Source organism: Petromyzon marinus, chromosome 45 (assembly GCF_048934315.1).
Source record: "Petromyzon marinus isolate PM22_M1 ecotype Great Lakes invasive population chromosome 45, UKy_Petmar_22M1.pri1.0, whole genome shotgun sequence".
Taxonomy (NCBI): domain Eukaryota; kingdom Metazoa; phylum Chordata; class Hyperoartia; order Petromyzontiformes; family Petromyzontidae; genus Petromyzon; species Petromyzon marinus.
Genome location: NC_133711.1, coordinates 6,316,738 through 6,339,324, shown reverse-complemented (window position 1 = coordinate 6,339,324; position 22,587 = coordinate 6,316,738). Strand labels below are relative to the sequence as shown.

The window sequence follows — 22,587 nt, the reverse complement described above, 5'->3', positions numbered from 1 at the left end:
TGACAGCAGCTGCAGCGGCGGCTTTAGGCGAGCCATCGAACAAAGATGCGTCACCGCATCATCGCGCGGCGCTTTCAGAAGTGCTTCTGCGGCCGTCTGGAACGCTCTTCCTTTCCGACATGAGGAAGCCACTGGGAGATACAGTGAGGGAAAAAAGCATTTGATCCCCTGCTGATTTTGTACGTTTGCCCACTGACAAAGAAATGATCAGTCTATAATTTTAATGGTAGGTTTATTTGAACAGTGAGAGACAGAATAACAACAAAATCCAGAAAAACGCATGTCAAAAATGTAATACATTGATTTGCACTTTAATGAGGGAAATAAGTATTTGACCCCTCTGCAAAACATGAATTAGTACTTGGTGGCAACATCCTTGTTCGCAATCACAGAGGTCAGACATTTCTTGTAGTTGGCCACCAGGTTTGCACACATCTCAGGAGGGATTTTTCCCACTTCTCTTTGCAGATCTTCTCCAAGTCATTAAGGTTTCGAGGCTGCTGTTTGGCATCTCGAACCTTCAGCTCCCTCCACAGATTTTCAATGGGATTAAGGTCTGGAGACTCGCGAGGCCACTCCAGGACCTTAATGTGCTTCTTCTTGAGCCACTCCTTTGTTGCCTTGGCCGTGTGTTTTGGGTCATTATCATGCTGGAATACCCATCCACGACCCATTTTCAATGCCCTGGCTGAGGGAAGGAGGTTCTCACCCAAGATTTGACAGTACATGGCCCTGTCCATCGTCTCTTTGATGCGGTGAAGTTGTCCTGTCCCCTTAGCAGAAAAACACCCCCAAAGCATAATGTTTCCACCTCCATGTTTGACGGTGGGGATGGTGTTCTTGGGGTCATAGGCAGCATTCTTACTCCTCCAGACTCGGAGGGGTTAGTTGATGCCAAAAAGCTCCATTTTGATCTCATCTGACCACAACACTTTCACCCAGTTGTCCTCTGAATCATTCAGATGTTCATTGGCAAACTTCAGACGGGCATGTATGTGCTTTCTCGAGCAGGGGGACCTTGCGGGCGCTGCAGGATTTCAGTCTTTCACGGCGTAGTGTGTTACCAATTGTTTTCCTGGTGACTATGGTCCCAGCTGCCTTGAGATCATTGACAAGATCCTCCCGTGTAGTTCTGGGCTGATTCCTCACCGTTCTCATGATCATTGCAACTCCACGAGGTGAGACCTTGCATGGAGCCCCAGGCCAAGGGAGAATGACAGTTCTTTTGTGTTTCTTCCATTTGCAAATAATCGCACCAACTGTTGTCACCTTCTCACCAAGCTACTTGGCAATGGTCTTGTAGCCCATTCTAGCCTTGTGTAGGTCTACAATCTTGTCCCTGACATCCTTGGAGAGCTCTTTGGTCTTGGCCATGGTGGAGAGTTTGGAATCTGATTGATTGATTGCTTCTGTGGACAGGTGTCTTTTATACAGGTAACGAGCTGAGATTAGGAGCACACTCTTAAAGGGAGTGCTCCTAATCTCAGCTTGTTACCTGTATAAAAGACACCCGGGAGCCAGAAATCTTTCTGATTGAGAGGGGGTCAAATACTTATTTCCCTCATTCAAATGCAAATCAATTTATAACATTTTTGACATGCGTTTTTCTGGATTTTGTTGTTGTTATTCTGTCTCTCACTGTTCAAATAAACCTACCATTAACATTATAGACTGGTCGTTTCTTTGTCAGTGGGCAAACGTACAAAATCAGCAGGGGATCAAATACTTTTTTTCCCTCACTGTACGGCACTTTTAAATCTCGATTGAAAACTCATTCTTTAAGCACCGCTTTGTGTGTTTAGTTTGTTTTCCACCCCCCCCCCCCCCGCGACCAACCTCCGATCAACGCGGTCGGCCACGTGTGCGTACGTTACGCGAACGCACGATGGCTTTGCGGCATCTAACCCCCCCCAATTCCCGCCGCCGTACAGCGGGCCTCCTCCTGCCGCACGGCAAGAGTGTGGCTGGCCCGCGCCAGCGTGGCTGGCCCGCGCCAGCGCGCTCGGGCATGGCGTCGTTAAACCGCACGCCACCATCGGGGCCAGCGGTTGTTCATAAATCCTCATTTTGCCCGCTCGCCAAAACGCGCCTGGGCTCGGGGGCCCCCACCCCCCAGCTCCGCCGTCGCGTCGAGCCGGCTACCGTGGCGGTTGGCGCGGGGGTTTTGCCTGCAACGCGGGGGTTGGTGGGTTGCGAAAAGATCGTCCGCAGTGTTTTTACCTGCTCGTCAATAATTTTTTTTTTTAAACAGTCCCGGTTACCAGGCTGAACGAAGAATCAAAAGTCAAAAGTGATTTCCTGATCGCATGCGGCATCGACGTATCGGTGATCGACTCCCGTTCGTAGCGCTGTTGCGGAAATGTACACATTGCTTCGGTGGGAGCGGGTCTATTCCATCGGGCAACCTCTGTTGACATCCCCATGGAGCGGTAAGTCATTTTATCTGCATCGGAGGGCTGATGGGCCGGAGTCAAACCACCAACCACAATGTGAACTTGCTACCTCTTGATTGCGGGCCGCTCGCTCTGCCGCCGAGTTTCCCGGCCGGTTAAACGACAAACGACGGAAATGAGACGGCAGAAATCGGACCGAGAATTGCAAAGGAGTCTTCTTCCATTTGTAATTTATGTGATTACAATCATCCCCCCCCCCCACACCCCTCCTCTGATCTTTGCACCCTGATAGGCTCACATCTTGCTCTGTTAAGAGCGGCAGCAGGAAGACTTCCTCACAATTCTGGAGGGAAAAAAATAAGCCCGATGAAGCCGGTTGTAAATCGCCAGCGAAACGCGACAGTCCTCGATTGTAAATGTCGTGGGCTTACTCGCCGTCGTGCCGATGTGCTCAAGTAAGAGCTCATCGGCACGTTTTGGCCACGTGACGAACCTTGCTAGTCGGCTGCGTCGGGTGACGGCGGGTTAACGGCACATTGACAATTACGCGATACAACCCAAAAAAACCCTTCATTCGGTAGACGATTGACAATTGCATTCAATATTAGAAGACGTAGACCGGCCGAGTGCAACGCATCTGCCTGCGGAAATTCCACACGCCTATGGAAAGGGTCAGTTTCACAACATAGCAAAACCGGTATACTAATTCTATCCACCCTGGAACAATGATGATGGTTGATGTTAAACGGCCGAGTTGAGGGTAAAGTGGGCTCACCATCCCCCCCCCCCCGCTATCTGCCAAGCCGTCTGACCGTGGATAAATCTGTGCAGGTTTTCACGCCGCCAAGAAAAACAAGTGATTAATAACGATGATGAATTTTAGAACAAACGCATTGTACTGTTATAAAAATAATAAAATAACTCGGCCAGCTGCCGCACGCAATGAAATTAACAATTCGTCACCGACTGCACAGTCGTGTTTTTGTTTTGGTGCGCGACAGCCGGAAGACCTCGTGGCAATTGGGCGAGCGGTTTGAGTGTTTTGTGTGTGGGAGTGTCTTTTTCTCTCTGGGTGTGTGTGTGTGTACGCGTGCGTCTCTGTGTGTACGTAGGAATGCGTGCGTGCGCAGCACGCTGCGCTACGAAACCCGGCGACCTGAGTTTTAATCCCGCTCATGGCCAACACCGGTCCTGGGCCTCCCCTAGGCCGACTCTGCCTCAAATGAGTACCTGGTGCGGTGTGTAAAAACATCGTCACTGGGGAGAAAAAGGCAGCTGGGCGTAGTACTGACCACCCACCCCCTCGCGTACCTTGCATGTGCATTTGGGGAGCGGTGGTACAGCGATTCGCACACCGTGCTATAAACCCCACGAGCCGGGTTCGATTCCTGCTCACGACCAATAACAGTCACTCATAGATGAACCGGTCCTGGGCCTCACCGAGGCGAGCTCTGCCTCAAACGGTGTGCTGTGTAAACATCAGCACTGGGAAGACAAAGACGGCCTGGCGTGGTGTTGGCCACCCCGGCCCCCCCCCACCTCGCCGGCCTTCACAGGTGCTCATTAACAGCACCTGCCCCAACAGTCTGTTAATGCTACACGGAGGATCTTTGTCTTTGCATGTGTGGGTCAATGTTGGGCGCAACGGAAGGGCAGCGATTAGCGCCAAGTCTTTTGAGCCCCTGGCACCTGGTTTCAAAGGCAGCTTACGAGGTCTAAGTGTTATCAGAAAGTGCCTGGTTCACATCTAAGTCGACTCAGCCTGAAACGAGTATCTGCTGCAGTGTGTAAAAATTAGCACTGTAGTGGATCCACTCTGGGACCCCCGTGGGGGTTGTTGTTTATATTTATCAGAGAAAATACATTGAATGATATATATATTTCACTTATCAGTGTAAGGCACTGATTTAAAAGCCTGACATTTCTGGACCACCTCTATCCATCCACCGCTCCCTCCGCCTTCCCCCCACCGTGTTAAGTTTCTCGATCCGCCTTCGACATAAGTGTGGTGCTGGCCGTACCACCATGAAATGCACCGTTTAATTGGCACTCGCTGACGGCACTTACCCCTACCAGAGTGGTAAAACTACACGGGGAACCTTTGCCTTTGCCTTAGTGTGCGTGCGCGACACGGTGGTCGTGCAGTCGCTAGTGCACGACGCTCGTAAACCGCTGAACTGGTCCTGGGCCTCTCCTAGGTCGACTTAGCCATAAATGAGTACCTGGTGCAGCGTATAAACAATTAAACTATTTTTTATTCGCCAGGTAAGGCCCACTGGAGCTATATAGCAATTTATAAGTGACCTGGCCACAAATGATAGCTCAACAAAGTGGCTTATTACATGGAAATGTATTGCAACCAAATACTCACATTTCTAAAAGTATATTTCTAAATGCAGAGGTTAAGACCGGAGGGCCGCGGTCAAAGAGAACACGCAAACTCCATCGTCAGGGTCGTTCGTGATCGAACCCACGACCTCCTGCATACCAGGAGGTACTTAACGTCTCGCCACCGTGATAAGATGTAAACACCATCGGCACTTGGCGAGAGACAAAGGCGGGCAGGCGTGGTGCCGGCCACACCGTGCCCGCGAGCGCCGTTCCGGGGCTTCATCGGTCCTCGCCAACAGCCCTTGCCCCAGCAGACCGTGTGGCAGGCTGCACACGGGGGAACTTTGTTTGTGCTTTGCGATGACGCGGCGATTGCGCAACGTGGCGAGCCGCGTGCCTGACGCCGCGGCTTCGTGCGTCACGAGGCCGCGCTTCCTTCACACCCGACGGGCGGCTCCTCGCTGAACGCGGACAGAACGCGAGAGAGGCCAAACGGCCAACGCGGGAGGGAAAAGAACAAAAAATAAATATGAGCGGCGCACGCGCGGAGAGAGAGGAGGGGGGGGAGCGAACGAAATGGGTCGAGGTGAGTCTTTAGGATGACGAGGGCGGCAGCGCGAAGGAATGTGAAGGTGGGGAGGTGGGGAGGTGGGGGGGAGGTGGGGAGGTGCGGAGGAGGGGAGGTGGGGAGGTGGGGAGGAGGGGGGGTGGGGAGGTGGGAGGAGGGGAGGTGCGGAGGCTCCAAGCTGAGCGTTAACGACATGCGTGCAGGGGTGTGAATGAAAAAGTCCGTGGCTTGACACACAGAAAACGAGCGAGCAATGAGACACATTTAAAGAGTATACATATATATAAAATCCACGCAAGCTCTTCCCCCAATTATAATCTGCAATTTTGCTGTCGGCAAACAAAAAAGTGCCGTGGGCTTTAATGCAGGACGCGCCATTTAGAAGGGACGAAGGAGGCCGTTGGCGGAGACTAGCTACGGAGTGGCAGCCAAGGGAGGGGGATGCGCGAACAAAAGGCTCGCTGACGACGGAGGTAGAGCGATGCAATCAACTGGCACGCAAGCCACTGGGTGGATTTTCACACGCAAAAGGTTGAACTTTTTTCGCACCGTACGCAGCCGACTGTGCTTGATCAGAGGTGCGGGGGAGGACGACACAAACCGAACACGAAGAGCAGTTCGAACGAATTGAGTTTGTCAATCCAGACGATGATTTTTAAAGTGCAGAGCTCCCAGCGGCTTCCTAACATCGGAACGAAGAGCGTTCCAGACGGCCGCAGAAGCGCATCCGAAAGCGCCGCGCTTCACGGTGAGTTTTGCAGGACCGTGAGTTTTGGTGATGGCGTTGGGAAACCTTCATCCAGTAGTGGCTAACGATTATTGCGGCTAATGCTGTGCTATCGGTGTCGTCCTGTCCTGAGACAAAGTAACCATTCGGAACCCTCAATAAACAGTGCAACCCTTTTGTGTTCCGAGTGCTGCCCGTGGAACCAGATATCACAGAACTATGACGGGGATCATCCCTTTAAATGAGGGGCGATGCGGCGGCGGCATGTCAACGACCTCGCCTGATCCCGATCCTGACGATGCCTGTAAATTTGGAGTTTGCGCGTCTCTTTCTCTCTCCGTGGTCGCATAGATTTTTCCCCCGGGTCCTCCGGTTTTTCCCCGTCACATTTAGAATGAGCATGACGCGTTTAGAGTATTCGACTGCGATACATTTCTACCATGACAAGCCATTTCGTTAAGCTTTAATTTTTGGCCAGGTCGGTTCTGACAAAGAGCGATGCCTACAGCTCAGTGGGTCCTTGCCTGGTAAAATAACAAACAAACAAAATCACGCTGAGAGCTACGTAGTTTTATGACCTGTGCTCCCAGCAGGTTTTTTTCCCGATCACTCCGAGTGAGAGCTGAAGCAAAACGATTTCTGATTGAGATTGTTGGCCTCGACAGAATGCTTCCTCATCTTTCATTCATGCATTGATTCATTCATCTCTGTTCTTGCTGTCGGGGGGGGGGAGGCGGGGAGGCGGAAGACGTGAGTCAGCCCCGTAATGGAATTCAATTGTACGCGATATTACGAGCAGGCCATGCGGTCCGTGCCTGCAGTGCAGTCGGAACGCAGGCCAAAGTTATTTGCATCACCGTGGAAGACGTTAAAAAAGACGCTTGCGTCAGTCGCGTGGAATGGATTTACAAAAGCACAAAAGGATATCGACTTAACCACGGATATAATTGGCCTCTGACGATGATGTGCACTTTGAAGACCGGTCACAATGCTGCAAAGACAAAGATCCCCCACCGCCCGTAGAGCCTTAACAGACTGTTGGGGCAAGTACTGTTAAGCAAGCACCGGGTACAGCGCACGAGGGGGGTGATGTTTCCACGACCACGCCCATCCACCTTTGTCTCCCCAGCGCCGATGTTTACGCACCGCACCTGTCGCTCATTCCAAGGACACGTCAACCTGAGAGGACCCACAACTGGTTCCGATATCACTCATCGCTCATGTTGACCGTGACCGGGAATTGAACCCGGGCGTATTTTCCTACCGCCGCCCACAAAGATCCACCGTATAGCCTCAACAGACTGTTGGGCAAGTGCATTTAGCGAGCACCGCCAATACCAATACCCGCCATTAAGTGACGATGACGTCCCCATGATGTCACCTGTGCCAGGCCAGGTGCACTTTGAGGCCACGTGAAGTGTCGAAAGCTTGCTGGCAGGAGGACACGGGACAGACCAAGGTGCCATGGGTTGGCTGACTGAGATGACCGGCAGATCCACCAGCTGTTCCTCCCACTGTGCCAACTGTTCGCGAGCACCGCCACCCACAACCGCACACACACAGGCGCTCTTACACACGATGCAAATCTAACAACCGCAGTCGTTCACCACTAAGTGGCAGTGACATCACCACAGTGTTTGTGCCAGGCTAGGTGCACTCTCAGGTCACGTGGAGCGAGGCAGGCTTGGTGGCAGGTCACGGGACAGACCCATGTAGTGTCATGGGTTGACCGAGTGAGATGACCAGCAGATGCACCACCTGTGCCCTCCCCACTGTGCCACCCCTGCTGTGTTTCAGTAAATAACAAAGACAAAGATCACCCGCATAGCCTTAACAGAATGTTGGGGCCAGTGCCGTTAGCAAGTAGCACCTATGTGGCAGACGAGGGGGCGTGTGGCCAGCACTCCGCCTGTTTTGGTAAATGCACACATACACAACACTGACAAATGACCACCACGGTACATAAAACCCTTTTGCCTTGGCAGTCGAGGCTTATTATATTCCTGCTCCGGCAGACTGAACACCCAGCCGCTACACCGCTCAGCAAGAGCTCTCATTTCATATCTGTGCTCAGAAAATCTGCTCACGGCTTCCGTATACAATTGGCAACAGGTAGCGGTCCACCGTAACGGAAGCGACAAAGGCTTTGAGCCTTTAGAGTGCAAAAGGGGAGACTGCTATATAATAAAACTGAACTATTTTTTATATTACCAGGAAAGGCCCACTGAGCTATGTAGCTCTCTTTCAGAAGCCACCTGGCAATCACAAATGGTCGCTCTACAAAAGTGGCTCATCATCACGTGGAAATTTATGGCGGCCAAATAATCTAAACGCGTGATGTTGATTATAAACGTGGAGGGAAAAACCAGAGGACCCGGAGAAAAAGCCACACGACCACAGGGAGAGACACGCCCTCCTGTATACCAAGAGAGGTGGTTAACATCTCTCCACAGTTCACAGTTCCGTTGTCACGTGATCACAAAACATCTTGTCACAGGCTGCTGCAGGAGCTAGGTCGTGCTCAGCAGAGGACCGTGCGGCAACATCTGTTGTTGTACTGCACTATGCTCCGACATCTACGCTCCCCGATTTCACGATTTCCGGAAGTACGGTCAAACAACCCCCGCGCGCCGCACAGCAGCGGCTTGACGAGGCGCTGTGCATAAACATCATCGTCATTCCACAGGCGGGCCCATTCCATCCCGAGCGCACCGTCCGGCGTTCGTTGAAAGGTTGCCGACGAAAGGACCACTCGAATTATTGGGATTTCTAATAACCATCAGCGGTGCCAACCCGAACGTGACGGATGCCTGACATTGCAATCTGCGTTTTTCTTTTCGACATTAATATCAACCATCAATCAATCACTTTTATTTCTCGGGCGTTTTTTTTGTTTGTTGGGGGAGGTTCTTAAAAAGGGTAAACACAAGAGGGAGTAGAGAGACACAGCGTGAGGGAGGTGACGAGTCCCAGGCGCGGAGTGCGTCACGCTACGAGCATTGCCGTCCGTTCTCCCGTAACGCGGGGAGTGACGTTCCTGAAGAACACCGCGGGATGGAAAAATCACGTGATATTAAATAACGTCGGGTAAAGCGCAGCCCGCGCGATAACGCGTCAGATGGGTACGCGCAGACCGGACAAAGGCTGGGGAAGCATCAAGCAGCGTCCCGATGCCTCGTGCGATGTTACGCCGAGCCAGCCGTCACGACCGCTTATTCCGACTCGCGCCGCGGTGTAGTTCCGTTCGCTCGATTGCGTTATTTCCAATTCGCATTCCACGTTATCAACATGCAAACAAAAAGCGCTCCCTAATGTGTTCCATCGCGATGTATACCCCAATTCGCATTGCGAGAACGACACGCTGCGGGTGGTAGGAGAAGACACGGTGCAGTGCTCTGCGTGGCAGGGCGGGCTGGGGGAAAGGTGCCAACCCTCTGATGTCGAGTTCCCGGCGTGACATGCGACACATCCACCTCCCGCGGGCTGTTTGTCGTTCACACGGAGGGGCTGGAAAACTTCTCCGAAAAGACAGATCCCAACTGGACTTTTCGGAGCATAGCAACGGATGAAAAAAAAAGTTGCGAGAGAGAGGCAAAATTGTTCCAGATATGATCGGTGTTGGCGTTGCAGCAGAAGACTCGGGGGAGGGGGGGGGGGTTGGGTTAATAATACAGAATCTATTCCATGCTTTCATGCGATGTCGGGGGGGGGGGGGGGGGGGTTTGTTACGCGCACGCACGCTGTCAAAGCGCGACGGCGACAAAGAAGGAAAAATAAAAAAAGAGACCGGCGGCAGAATAAAACCGGCGTGACGTACGACGGCGTTCTTGCGAATTTCGCGAAATATTAAGAGGCCGTGCGCGGCACGGGGCGTGCATTTGCATTTTAATTGATTGAGCCGTAACGGCATCGGCACGCGGCCACGCGTTCGCCGCGTGCCAACACAACAAGGCGAGGCAATTAGTTTTTTTTCCCAGTGCAGGCCACGGCACGCAAGGAATTAATTAATTCCATCGGGGGGGGGGGGGGGCAGTGGAAGATGGGATACAAGCACACCTGAGCGGAAGGCAAGGGAATCTCGCCACCGCTGCACCAAGGCAGCGAGATGTCAACCACCTCGCCTGGCATACGGGAGGTCGCGAGTTCGATCCCGAGCCTGACGCCTGCTGCTGTATATTTGGAGGTTGCATTCTCTCCCCGTGGTCGCGTGGATTTTTCTCCGGGTCCTCCTGTTTTTCCCCTCCACATTTATCATCGACATCACGCGCTTAAGAGTGTTTGGCTGCGATACATTATACACACGAAATGTTAGCCGCTTGGTTGGGCTAACATTTGTGGTGGCCAGGTCGTTTCTGAACAAGTGGCCGTATAAAAAGCTCAGCGAGGGACCTGACCCTGGTCAAATAAAAAAAAATTAAAGAGTTTTCGTTTTTAGCTTGCAACGATCCACCAACTGTGCCTCCAGAGCGCTGGCTCGTAGAGCGTTCATTTCGGTCTCCGAGCCTGGCACGGACGGAAGCCTTCGCCTTACCGCCGCGTCCCACAATTGTGAACGCTCGCAGGAAGGTCATTTCCCCCGGCCGAGTGAAATCACCGATAAAATGAATAATTAACACTGCCACGGCGAGAAGTGGGTAAACCGGATTCGATGGGTTCAGTCCGGTCGCCAAAGGCTTCTTAACGTTTCAATTTCGCTCTGCACTCTCATGTGGCGGAATTCAAGCTCCGGGATTTGCTCATTCTCGGTTGGAATGTCACGCGGTGAACATTACCCTCGGAGGCAGTGGGAACCGTGCTGCCCTCTACTGTTGCACCAGAGGTGGCTTGAGAGAGCCGTAGCTCTGCGATATCCGCTTCTGCGGGCCGTTCTCTAAATCGAAGAGGTTTGCACTGCCCTGCTAGGGTCCCTGAATGGATGATTTGTCTCATGATAATGCTGTGAGCACAACTGGAATATAATTATTTTTATTTTACCAGGTAAGGCCTCACCGAGCTATTTTTCAGAAGCGACCTGGCTATCACAAATGGTGGCTCAACGAAGTGGCTTATCATCATCGTGTGGAAATTTATAGCAGCCAAATACTATAAATGCACGTTGTCGATTCTAAGTGTAGAGGGGGAACACCGAGGGACCCGGATAAAAATCCACGTGACCACGGGGAGAACACGCAAACTCCAATTATACAGGCGACAGGGTCGGGATTGAACCCACAACAACTTCCTGTATATCAGGGCGAGGTAGTTAACGATCTCGCCACTGTGGCACCAGAAGAAAAACACCACGCACGCGAGGGAGCAACAAGTCTATCCCCCACACAGACGGAACAAGGGGAGCCGACGTTTTGTTGTGCCGTCTCATTCACCTGGCAAGCCTACGAATGGCATCGGGAAGGGAGTTTCACGCAGCACGCGGTGTGTGAGTGAGCCACCAAACCCTCCAACGTCGATGGAGGGTTTGGTCCACGAGTGCTTGGCTTCGTGTGGAAGACAATCTGATAACTCGCAGAATAGCTGGAGGATGAATCATTGCATGGCGAAAGATCACAAAAGAATTCAACTTGCTAACCTTTGTCAATCCACTGCTGGATGAAGGCATCGCCACACAATTACAGCAAAACCTTGGATTGCGAGCATAATTCGCTCCGGAAACGTGTTTGTAATCCAAAGCACTCGTATATCAAAGCACTCTTATATCAGTTGTGATCACGTGACGCTCAACAGACAAAGCGTATACGTACACTACACGTATTGCAAGACCTCGTTTATCAAATTAATATTTAATTAAAAATTTTGCTCGTCCTGCAAAACACTCGCAGACCAAGTTACTCGCAATCCAAGGTTTTACTGTACTGGTCAAGGGAAGTTGTTTTGACCATACTTCATTATGCTATTCATCGCAGGGCAGTGAAAAGGGAAGGTCCAGAACCCGTTCAGACATCACTCCCCACTGATGTTCGCTGGGGGGGGGGGGGTGTCATCAACTTCACAGTGCAGTGCACAAGTGCAGCCCTGCAACTTCCTGGCTCGCAACACTGCTTGCAGGAAGGAACCTACGCCAGAGCGAGCTCAAAAGAGAGCCTACAAAACAAGAGGGTACTTGGCCTACTCTTCCACACCGGCCTGACGTCGTCTATCACGACTGCCTGCCGCCACTAAAACCATAACGATCACGTGTGCCGCGTTAATGGTTAACGGCTGTGGGGGAGGTGGGGGGTCGATGGGTGGGAGGGGGGTAGATAAGAGAGCACTGGGCCTGCCAAACGACGGCCCCCTCCTTCCACCTCCTCCTCCTCCTCTTTCTCCTCCTCCACAGCGAGGAATCTCGTGCGTGCATTCCTCCCACAGGGCAAAGTGCTGGCTCATCCAGAGGTGTTTGTCAAACCTCCCCCGGGCCTTATCGGTCACCTCAGCCTGCAGTTTCCTTCTGTTATAAAGAGGTCTCTATAAACTATTTATTAAAAAAAAAATGTTTTACCAGGTAAGGCCCACTGAGCTATACAGCAATATTTTTCACAAGCGACCTGGCTATCACAAATGATAGCTCAACGAAGTGGCTTATCATCATTTGGAAATTTATAGCAGCTGCCAAATACTCGCAACGCGTCACGTTAATTGTAAATGTGGGAGGGAAAAACCAGGAGGACCCGGAGAAAAATCCACGCGGCCACTGGGAATGAGAGAGGCATGCAAACTACAAATATACAGCAGGCGTCAGGGTCGGGATCGAACCCCGTACCAGTGGAAGGAATTAAAATCTCGCCACCACGGTGCCCTCTAAACACAAACCCGGTTTAACCGCAGGCAGCCGGCTCAGCGCTCTGAACTCTGACCTCAGCCACCCGGCCACCTCCACTGGCTGCCCCTGCATTCAAACCTCAGGATTTCCCTACGATGCAATGACTCGAAAAAAAACGAGCAGGAACCTCAGTTACCCTTGACACTAATCCAGAACATCTCAGCGTCTCTTCACAGAAACCCAGGATGTCAGCGCGAGTCATCTTGCGAACCTGTAGCTAATCTCGTGTCGCTATCTGGATTCTGATCCAACACCTCAGCAAAAATAAACCATGACAGGCCCAATATATATTTTTGCATAACCCGGACGTAAGATGGGCAAATTGAGAAGAAAAAAACCTACATTTTATACGGACGGTTATTGGTTACCGACCTGAGACCATCAGGCTCACTGCATTTGAGAACCCGGTTTAAATTTCAGCGGTCGAAGCCCAGAATCGAACGCAGGATTCTCAGCCGTGCCGCCTCGGCGTTTCCGAGCCGCTCGCTGCAGCCCCTACCGTCCGTCTGGAAAGCTCTTCCTTCCCATATTAGGAAGCCACCGGGAGCTACGCACTTTTAAATCATCTAGATTGAAAAAATAAATTTAGAACCGCTTTTTGCATGTAATTTGTTGTCCTTTCTCCGCACCTCCGATTAGCGCGCACAGTTGGCTACGCACGATGGGAAAGAAGTTCAACATACATCGCAACGCAGCAGCGAGCGAGCGAGTGGGGAGAGCCACAGAGTGGGGGAAGAGACAAATCCGTCCGCAGAAGCGGCGGCACGATGTCCCCTAAACTCCGAAGTTTTTAAAAGCGATCACAGAGCTCCCTCGAGGCCCACCGCCAACAGACACTTTCCCACCAAAACCGCCACCATTGCCGCTGCCGCTTGTTCTTATCGCACCCTTTTCAATTAGACCTGGCGACACCTCCCACTCAGGAGGGAGCCGTGGAGCATGGCTAGTGGGGGGGGGCGGGGAGAGGTGGGGGGGAAACAGACGGTGGGAGAGGGAGAAAGGGAGGGAGGGAGGGAGGAGAGGGAGGGAGGGAGACGACGCTGCATGGCTCACAGACCCAACAACAGACCTCTACTTGTGAAAAAGAGCTTTATACCTCATCGGATTCCTTCAGTATAAATAAATAATCGGAATGGGGTATAGGTGAGTTCAAATCCATCATCCCTCAGGGGTCGATAAAATGAGTACCACCGCGTGTGGCAATGCAAACACTGGTTGTCGTGTGGAGAGACTCGACCCCTGCCATAGGAACGAGGAATGTCCACCACCGGCTCAGGGGGGGCTGTAAACAGGTGAGCTCTACCTCCTCGCTCACGCCAATGGTGTAGTCGCTCGGGACTTTGAGCAGCAATGTGAGCTGAACTTACAATCGCACTGCGATTGTAATGAATTACGAGTGACACTATCAAAATGTTAATTGACCCATGTGCGGCCAGCACAGCGACAGTACCCGCCCCCCCCGCCCCCCCGCCCCCCCGCCCCCACAAGTGCTATTCGTAGCGGAACAAAATCTAAAAAAAAAAATCTCATCTCACCTCTCCTGAATACATCAAATCGCTAACGAAACACGTCGCCACAGTGACAATCCACCTAAATCAAATGGGTGCGGGGGGGGGGTGTGTGGAGGCGAAAGATATTTAAAAAAAAATGACAACTATCTTTTGGTATTCGTTTCTTTTTTACACGAGGAGCCTCGGTCGCACGACTGGCTTTCCCAGCTTGTCACGGCACCACAGCGGCTTTGCGGTGCGATAAGAGGCCGTACAGTGCTGCTGCTGCTGTTGCGAAGGCGACGGCTGCACGCAAACTGGAGCGTGGCGGCGAGTCCATCGTTTGCCTCCGACCGAATGAAGTTCAGCATCTTTATTTAGACTGCAGGAAATCCGATGAGACCACAAAGCTCTTTTCTTCCACAGGTGTCCAGAATGACCCGGAAGTCGCCCAGATCTCGTCATATCTCGGGCCGCAAGGCGACGGTCAAGCCAGGATCTGGTGCCAGGTATGGGCAACCCCTGTGCACAACAGGTTGTGTGTTAAAGGCCGCTGGGCTACGGAGGTGGGCAGCAGAGGGCAGTGCGCCAGAAAATGGACATCCGTGAAAAGAGCTTTTATAGCTCATCGGATTCCTCCAGTAGGAATAAATAATTATGATTCTTAAAATATTCTGACTCTGAAAACAAAACGCGCCGCCCCCTTGATTCATGAACCCGATTTCATAGCCAACGCGGTCAAGTCCATCGGCAGCTCACGTCATGGTGGGGTGACGTGTGGGTACTCCCCAACTCTAGGTGGGGATTTAAATATGGGCACTCCCGTCTGACCCAGATGTGCGGGAAGAGCAAACCCAATGGCTTCCTTCGAGCTTCCTCTCGTGGGGATGCTTGCGCCAGCAGAGGTGCGTGCGAGCCGGCGAGAGATTAGAGTGATTTTTTTTTATTAAACAAGGTGAGAAGGTTCGAGAGACCGGGGGACGAGTCGCTTGCACGGGTGACCCCCGGTGTCACTCTCGTGGCAGGGGCTGTGCCTTCGCCTAATTAGACTAAACAAAAAAGCTACGTTTAAAATGTTACCAGGTAAGCAAGGCCCACTGAGCTATTCAGCTCTTTTTTCAGAAGCGACCTGGCCACGAATGATAGCTCAAAGAAGTGCTTTATCAAATGGCAACGTATAGTAGTAACCAAACACTCTAAACACGTGTTGATTCCAAATATGGAGGAAAAAAAACGGACATGGAGAAAAATCCACGCGACCACAGGGGGAGAGAGAGAGAGACACGCTAAGTCCAAATAAATAGGCGTCAGGGTCGGGATCGAACCCACAACCTCCTGTATACTAGGGAAGGTGGTTAACATTTCCTAGCCAACACGGCACGGCACCTACATCACTGTCACTACTTTATTCGTCATGGTCAAAAGTCCAACGTGCTGAAAATGTACCTGCAGATTAATTAATTGGGATGATGCAAAGCAACGTAGCCCCTGAGTGCAAAAGCTTGGCAGGACTCTCAATGAGAGTCTTCAGACTCCTGCGTAAAACACGCGCAATAATGCGGATCACCATCATTACAACAATAAAAATCCGTAAAAAAACCAACACAAACCAATGCTTCTGTACATCCATACTCTGGCCAAAACGAATCTGCTGAAGTCAATGGGGGACCGACGGATGGCCGCTGTTACGCAATACCTTGCCTCCGACTTTTGACCCACCACCAACGCACTCCCCCCCCCCCCCCACAGCTGACGTTCGTAGGAGCGCGCGGAATGCGGCTCAGGTGAGCGTGACGTAGGGCTCCGAGAAAACCTGCACCGACTCCCAGTGGCAACCGTGGCTCCGCCCATCCCTCCACCTCCACCTCTCCCTCCCTCCGCCACAAGCCCAGCCTCAGCCCCCTCTCCTTTTTTGCTCACTGCAGTGTGACCAGGATGCGGTCTCACGACGACGCGAAGTTATGAAATGAAGTCGTGCGTGCGACAGGTTAAACCGGAAAGCCCGTCGGGCTTGTGAATATCTGCTTGTGTGTGCTTGCGACTGTGAGCGAGCGAGCGAGCGAACGCCGGCTGTGTGTTGGCGGGGAATTAGTTTGGGCTTGCGTGATGGGGCATGTGGTGGATGAGTGGTGCGTGTGGTGTGGGCGAGTGGTTCGGGAGCGAGGTGGTCGAGTGGATGGTTGAAGTGAGTGTTTGAGTCAGTGGGTATGTGAGTGGGAAGGTAAAGGAGTTGTTGTGTAGGTGGGTGGGTAAGTGGGTGGGTGCTTGAGTGGATGAGTGGGTGGGTTAGTGGGTGGGTGGTAGAGTGGGTGGATGTTTGAGTGAGTGAGCGGGTGGCTGGTTGAGTGGGTGGCTGGTTGAATGAGTGGGTGGCTGGTTGAGTGAGTGAGTGGGTGGTTGAGTGAGTGAGTGGGTGGTTGAGTGAGTGAGTGGGTGGTTGAGTGAGTGGGTGGTTGAGTGAGTGGATGGTTGAGTGAGTGGGTGGTTGAGTGAGTGGGTGGTTGAGTGAGTGGGTGGTTGAGTGAGTGGGTGGTTGAGTGAGTGAGTGGGTGGTTGAGTGAGTGGGTGGTTGAGTGAGTGAGTGGGTGGTTGAGTGAGTGAGTGGTTGAGTGAGTGGGTGGTTGAGTGGGTGGTTGAGTGAGTGGGTGGTTGAGTGAATAAGTGGGTGAGCGAGTGCTGAGTGTGTTGGCAGGTGGTGGGTTGGTGGATTGGGGAGTGCCTGAGTAAATGGATGGCTACGTGAAACGAATTGTGAGGTGGGCTGGCAAGTTGATGAAAGAATGAGATGGTGAGCCAGAGTCCTTGGGCCAGTTCAATTTCCAAGCGTGGACCATTATGTGTCAATGTTGGGGGCATAATTTTATAACCATCTGCACGTACGAACATTTCCCTCACACTTTTCAAACTCACTGATGTACGAGACTATTAATATCCGGATGAAATCAGACGCGGTCCTTTTGACGACACATTTAACCGCTGCTGCTACCCCATTAGTTTTGTGCCAAATTATGCGATCGGCGGTCTCTCTCTCTCTCTCGTTGTTTTTGTACGATCGCACTGGAGCCTTGGTAAGAACAACACGGCGCGTCGCTCTATTCACGCCCGGCACTCGCCACTGGGTCCTCCCACGTAGCTGGGGTAAGCGGCGACGGGGCCCTCAAAACGGCAGCAGCAGCGGCAATGCAGCAGCCATGCAGCAGCGATGCAGAAGCAGCAGCGATGCAGCAGCGATGCAGGAGCAGCAGCGATGCAGCAGCGATGCAGAAGCGATGCAGGAGCAGCAACGATGCAGCAGCAGTAGCAATGCAGAAGCGATGCAGCAGCGATGCAGAAGCAATGCAGCAGCGATGCAGAAGCAATGCAGTAGCGATGCAGTAGCGATGCAGCAGCAGTAGCAATACAGTAGAAGCGCAGCAGCAGCAATGCAGCAGCAGCGCAGCAGCAGCAGCAACAATGCAGTAGCAGTGATGCAGCAGCAGCAAACACCAGCAGCGATGCAGCATCAGTGCCGATGCAGCAGCGATGTAGCAGCAGCAGCGATCTAGCAGCAGCATCAACGATGTAGCAGCAGCAGCATCAGCGATGCAGCAGTAGCAGCAGCAGCGATGTAGCAGCAGCAGCAGCGATGTAGCAGCAGCATCAGCGATGTAGCAGCAGCAGCAGCGATGCAGCAGCAGCAGCGATGTAGCAGCAGCAGCATCAGCGATGCAGCAGCAGCAGCGATGTAGCAGCAGCAGCAGCGATGTAGCAGCAGCATCAGCGATGCAGCAGCAGCAGCAGCAGCGATGTAGCAGCAGCAGCATCAGCGATGCAGCAGCAGCAGCAGCAGCGATGTAGCAGCAGCAAGCAGCCACGATGCAGCAGGCAGCAGCAGCCGTCCATGTTGTCGCTGGAACTTTCTGCGGCGCGTGGTTCTCACCTCGCCGGGACGGAGCGATCCCCTGTGAGTGGCGCCGCGCTCCCACAAACCGGCGCGGCGCCGCGTGCCGAAAGATGAAACGCCGCCGGGCGATTGAAATAAAAAGTTAAAGATAATAATTTAAAATCGGGCTCCAAAAACGCCATTGTCTTTTTGTCGTCGTTTTGTCTTTTTAGCTGCTTCGCGAGGGGGGGGGGCACGCCTCCGGTCTTTGCCCGTCGCTCGTAAACGAAAAGGGAAATCACAGTTTTGCGTGCTACAGAATTGTTAGCATTATTATTTGGGTTGACCATGATGATCATCAGGGGTTCGCAACCTGCCGGTCTCCGGAGCCGCACGCGGTGGCTCTTTAAGGGCTGCAGTGAGGCTATAGAAATTCGAAAATAAAAAGGCTCTCCTTGTTATTTTGGTCGATAACGTCTGACCATGGGATTACAGTTCGCCATGGGAGTCCAGTTCACCATGGAAGTCGTCCAGTTTACCATGCGGCTCATGAAGGACCACCGGTCTCTCGTATGTTCACCAACAGTGCGTTGCGGCTCTTGAAATATTTGTTTATATATATATATTTTTTATTCCCGAATCAGAAAAAAAATTGGCATCTCACTGTCTTGGTTTGCCCGAAGACCTGAGCATGGCGCTCGGTGTTTACCCCGGGAAAACTTTGGCGCAGCCTTGAAACTCGTTAATTTCAGGAGGGGGTCCCCTCCACCCCCCCCCCCCCTCCCGTAGTTGTGAGTCCCGAACCAGAAGCTTTTTTTGACATGTGGGTAGCCACCTCACGGTGGCACAGCTCTCGAATGGTTCCAATTTCACTCTCGTGGGTGCCGTCAACAATGAATTGTGATCGCCTGCAAATGGCTCCGGTGCAATGCCAGTCGAGCAGTATGCAAGGGAACGTTTCAGATACGGGATGTTTGGCCAATACCGGTGACACTGCTGGATATTCTCGCTTGTGAGCGACTCAGGTCCCCAAAAAGAACAAAAAGCAAAAAAACTGCAGGTAAAAAAAAACAGTGACGGCTCAATGACGAACATATGAATCGTATTAAAAAAGTGAAAAATAATGGACAAACATAAATCTACGTTAAATAATACATTCCAAAGAATGAAGTAATAAATTCCATGGTGGGGGTGGGGGGCTATTGATAGAACGCTCACAACGATGATCCAATACCCAACGCAATTTCAGTATAAAGTTGCTTCACTGTTTGTAACTTCAGCTTCATGGATACCGGCCAATTAAAGAGCCACCGATGAAATAACAATTCTGCAAACATCCAAACGTTGTTTTCTCCCAACACCCCCCCCCCCCCAACCCAACAGCATGAGAGCCAATTGAAAACGTGGGGGGACCGGACGGAATCGGTGAGCAAGCTGTGATCTTTCATCCTCGTTGCGACTCTTAATGCGCTGTTTGCATGACACCAGGGTCTCCGCTTGTGCGTATGTGTGCCTGTGTGACACCACAACAACGAGCGGAGTGCCGGGCGGCTAAAACACAGCACAGTAGGGGGCACAGGTAGGTGCATCGGCCAGTCGTCTCGGTCAGTCGACCCGTGGTACCTGGGTCTGCCCCGTGACCTCCTGCCGGCGGGCGTTCGACACTTCACGTGGTCTTAACGTGCACATAGCCTGGCACAAGCGCCGTGGTGATGTCACCGCCACTCATTGGCGAATGAGGGTTGTTGTTGTTGTGTGACACCAGGCCTCCCCGTGTGTGTGAATAGGAGACGAGACGTTAAATTGGCCAATGCTTTCACGCCCTCCCTGGGAGTCTTAAATTAAGAGCCACCCAACGATTCACTTAAATCACCTGCTCAGGAGCTGCCAACGTAAATTGGTGCTCAAGCAGGGAAGCGGGGGTAATGTTCAACTAGATTTGCAAACTAATCTCCGGGAAACTTTAGCAAAACTTAGACTCTGGTCATTAACCTGCCACTTATAAATTCAGCCCACTCCCCGCAACTCCCGACCCAGCAAACCCCACCCACATCGCAACCTCACCCCCCCCCCCCACCAATGAAAAGGAGGTGAATTAATAAATAGCCAGTCAGTGTGGTTATAAATACAACAAGAGAAAATGCCCAAAACATCGCCTCTTTTAGAAACATCGCCTATTTTAAACCTTGTATATACACACACACACATACACAGTACCGTGTTCTGCTGAGATTAAAACAGAGAGACGCAACTTCACGTTAAAGTCTCATTCGGCGTTACCCATGACCCCCCCCTCCCCCCCCCATGACAGACGGATGGAGCCAAAGGGGACCATCGACGCCTTTAATTAGCGCCAGTTGGAAAGCTTTCGAAATTAGACGACGGTAAGAAAACAAAAACGATGTCCTTCAAATCGAACTCTGACCCTACACCCCCCCCCCCACCTCTCCGAATCGCCGCGAGTGGGGGTGCGACCGCAATCAGCGGGGTTTCTAAGTTTGTCGTCACGTCGGCTTTTCGCCGTTGCAAACTTTCAAGTTGACTTTGTTTCAACAGGGCAGGCGTAAAAAAAAAGGACGTGGATTAGTCTCATTCCTGCTTTGCGGCGCGTCGGCTTCACCCGGCGTGCTTCCGGCTAGTACCGCGTGGTGTTGTCCGGCACGACGTCCGACGTTTCGCGCCACACGTGGAGCGGGCGGGGGGGGGAGGGAGACCGAAGAAGTTCCCAGCACCACGGAGTGAAACGTCGGACACATCAGAGAAGAGCAAGCCCCCTTGAGAAATGCTGACAACAAGAGACGCAGCTGCCCAAGAGCTAAGCAAGAGCCCCATGATCTCAGGAATTCTGGCATTTGACGATAAACAAGCGGCGTAAATATATTACAGACGAGATAAGAGGATGTCTGTAACGTCTCAAAACATTTTATCGCTTTTCTCTCGGCAGCATCACCAGCGCCAGATTATCCGTTCCAGCGAGCCGAGGGTAAACGCTTTGCTCGTGAGATTGAAACGAGGAGGAATTTTAAACCCCTCTCTGTAATGTGTTTTTTTATTTGCTCGGAACACATACCGTGAATAAAAACGTGCATAATGTCAACAAAAAAAATAATTTACATTCTCCTTTGCAAAAATAATAATTATAAGCACACGCATTAATAACTTAAAGCTCTGTAAAATCACGACTGCATGAAGGCCTCTGTAAGCCATGTCAGTCAAAGGGCTTTCTTCTAGCTCAGGACTGGTTCAGACATCACTCGCCACTAATGTTAACGGTGGTCTAAAAATCGAAAACAGGTGGCCGGGATTTTAGCTCTGCACACGAACCATCGCACCACCGTTACCACCCCGGCCACCACCTCTGGACCCCAGTTCGATACCCGGCCAGGCCTAACATGCGTGTCGAGTGACATCCGAACTGCTCCTGGGTTACCAAACCCCTTTCACAGAAAGATGCACTGACCAGCTGTCGTGAAGTATGGTCAAAGTACCCCTCTAAAGCGGCAACGCGAGTGCGCGTGAGGCCCTGCACCCAAAATCGATTTGACAAAAGGGGGACCCGGAAATTATAATTATTATATATTATAGCATCTCAACCAAGTAGGGGCTATAATTAAAACGGAAATAACGGCGTCCAGATTTTCTACATCAAGGGAGAGATGCAAGCGTTGCAGGTCTGTGCCGTCGTCGCCTTGGCAGTCGTTCACGTTTCAACTTCAAGGTTTATTTTTTTTTAATTTACGCAACTGCATTTTTTTTTCACATCGACTCGCTCCAACCGCTCGCGTTTAATTGCGGAAAACGGGAGCGGCGGGGGGGGAGGAGGTGGTGGTGACCGAAAGCCGCATTGACGGTGCAAGCAGCGGTCACAACGGTGCCAGCTCAGTGGCTCCGGACACGGCCAATTACGAGCCCCATCGCGTCACCCAGCAACAGGGTTTATTGAATTCCGAAAGATGACAACGACGCGTCGGCGTGCTGCCACCGAGACAACTTGACCGCGCACACAAAGGAGGTCGCTGTTCGGCGCGCGGCGGCGAGGCCAACGACGGAGGGGGGCGCAGAAAAAACTTACCGTCAAGCGGCGGCGGTGGATCGCGCAAGCGAGCGGGTTTGTGACGTTGACCGTGCGGCGTCTTTTGAATGCCGATTACGCTTCGCGCCAGGCGCTCAATTTAAGGCTCGGTTGACGTGGCGGATGCCCAGGACCGGTTCGGATATTCGCCGCAGTTCCTCGGCCGTGAGCGGGAATCAAACCGAGGTTGTTGGGTTCGTAGCGCGGCGCGCTAACCGCTATTGCTATCGCACCCCGCACGGACACACTGTTTTGTAAAGATCTCCCGTATTTGCCTTTGACAGGCTGTTTGGGGCAAGTGCTGTTAGCTATCCCCTATTAGGGCCAGCACAGCACACAAGGAGGTGG

The 22,587-nt window shown here is 52.2% G+C and overlaps 1 protein-coding gene and 1 long non-coding RNA gene across 2 annotated transcripts in view; one reads left to right on the top strand and one right to left on the bottom strand.

Annotated features, from left to right (window-relative positions):
• Positions 1–22,587, bottom strand: part of PARD6B (par-6 family cell polarity regulator beta) — a 63,205-nt gene that overhangs the window by 5,764 nt on the left and 34,854 nt on the right. The gene's annotated exons all lie outside the window — the stretch shown is intronic.
• On the top strand, positions 14,670–20,849 carry LOC116952089 (uncharacterized). The gene is made up of 4 exons (XR_004404386.2): positions 14,670–14,814; positions 19,551–19,592; positions 20,479–20,551; positions 20,724–20,849. It is a non-coding gene; the product is annotated as an uncharacterized LOC116952089 (long non-coding RNA).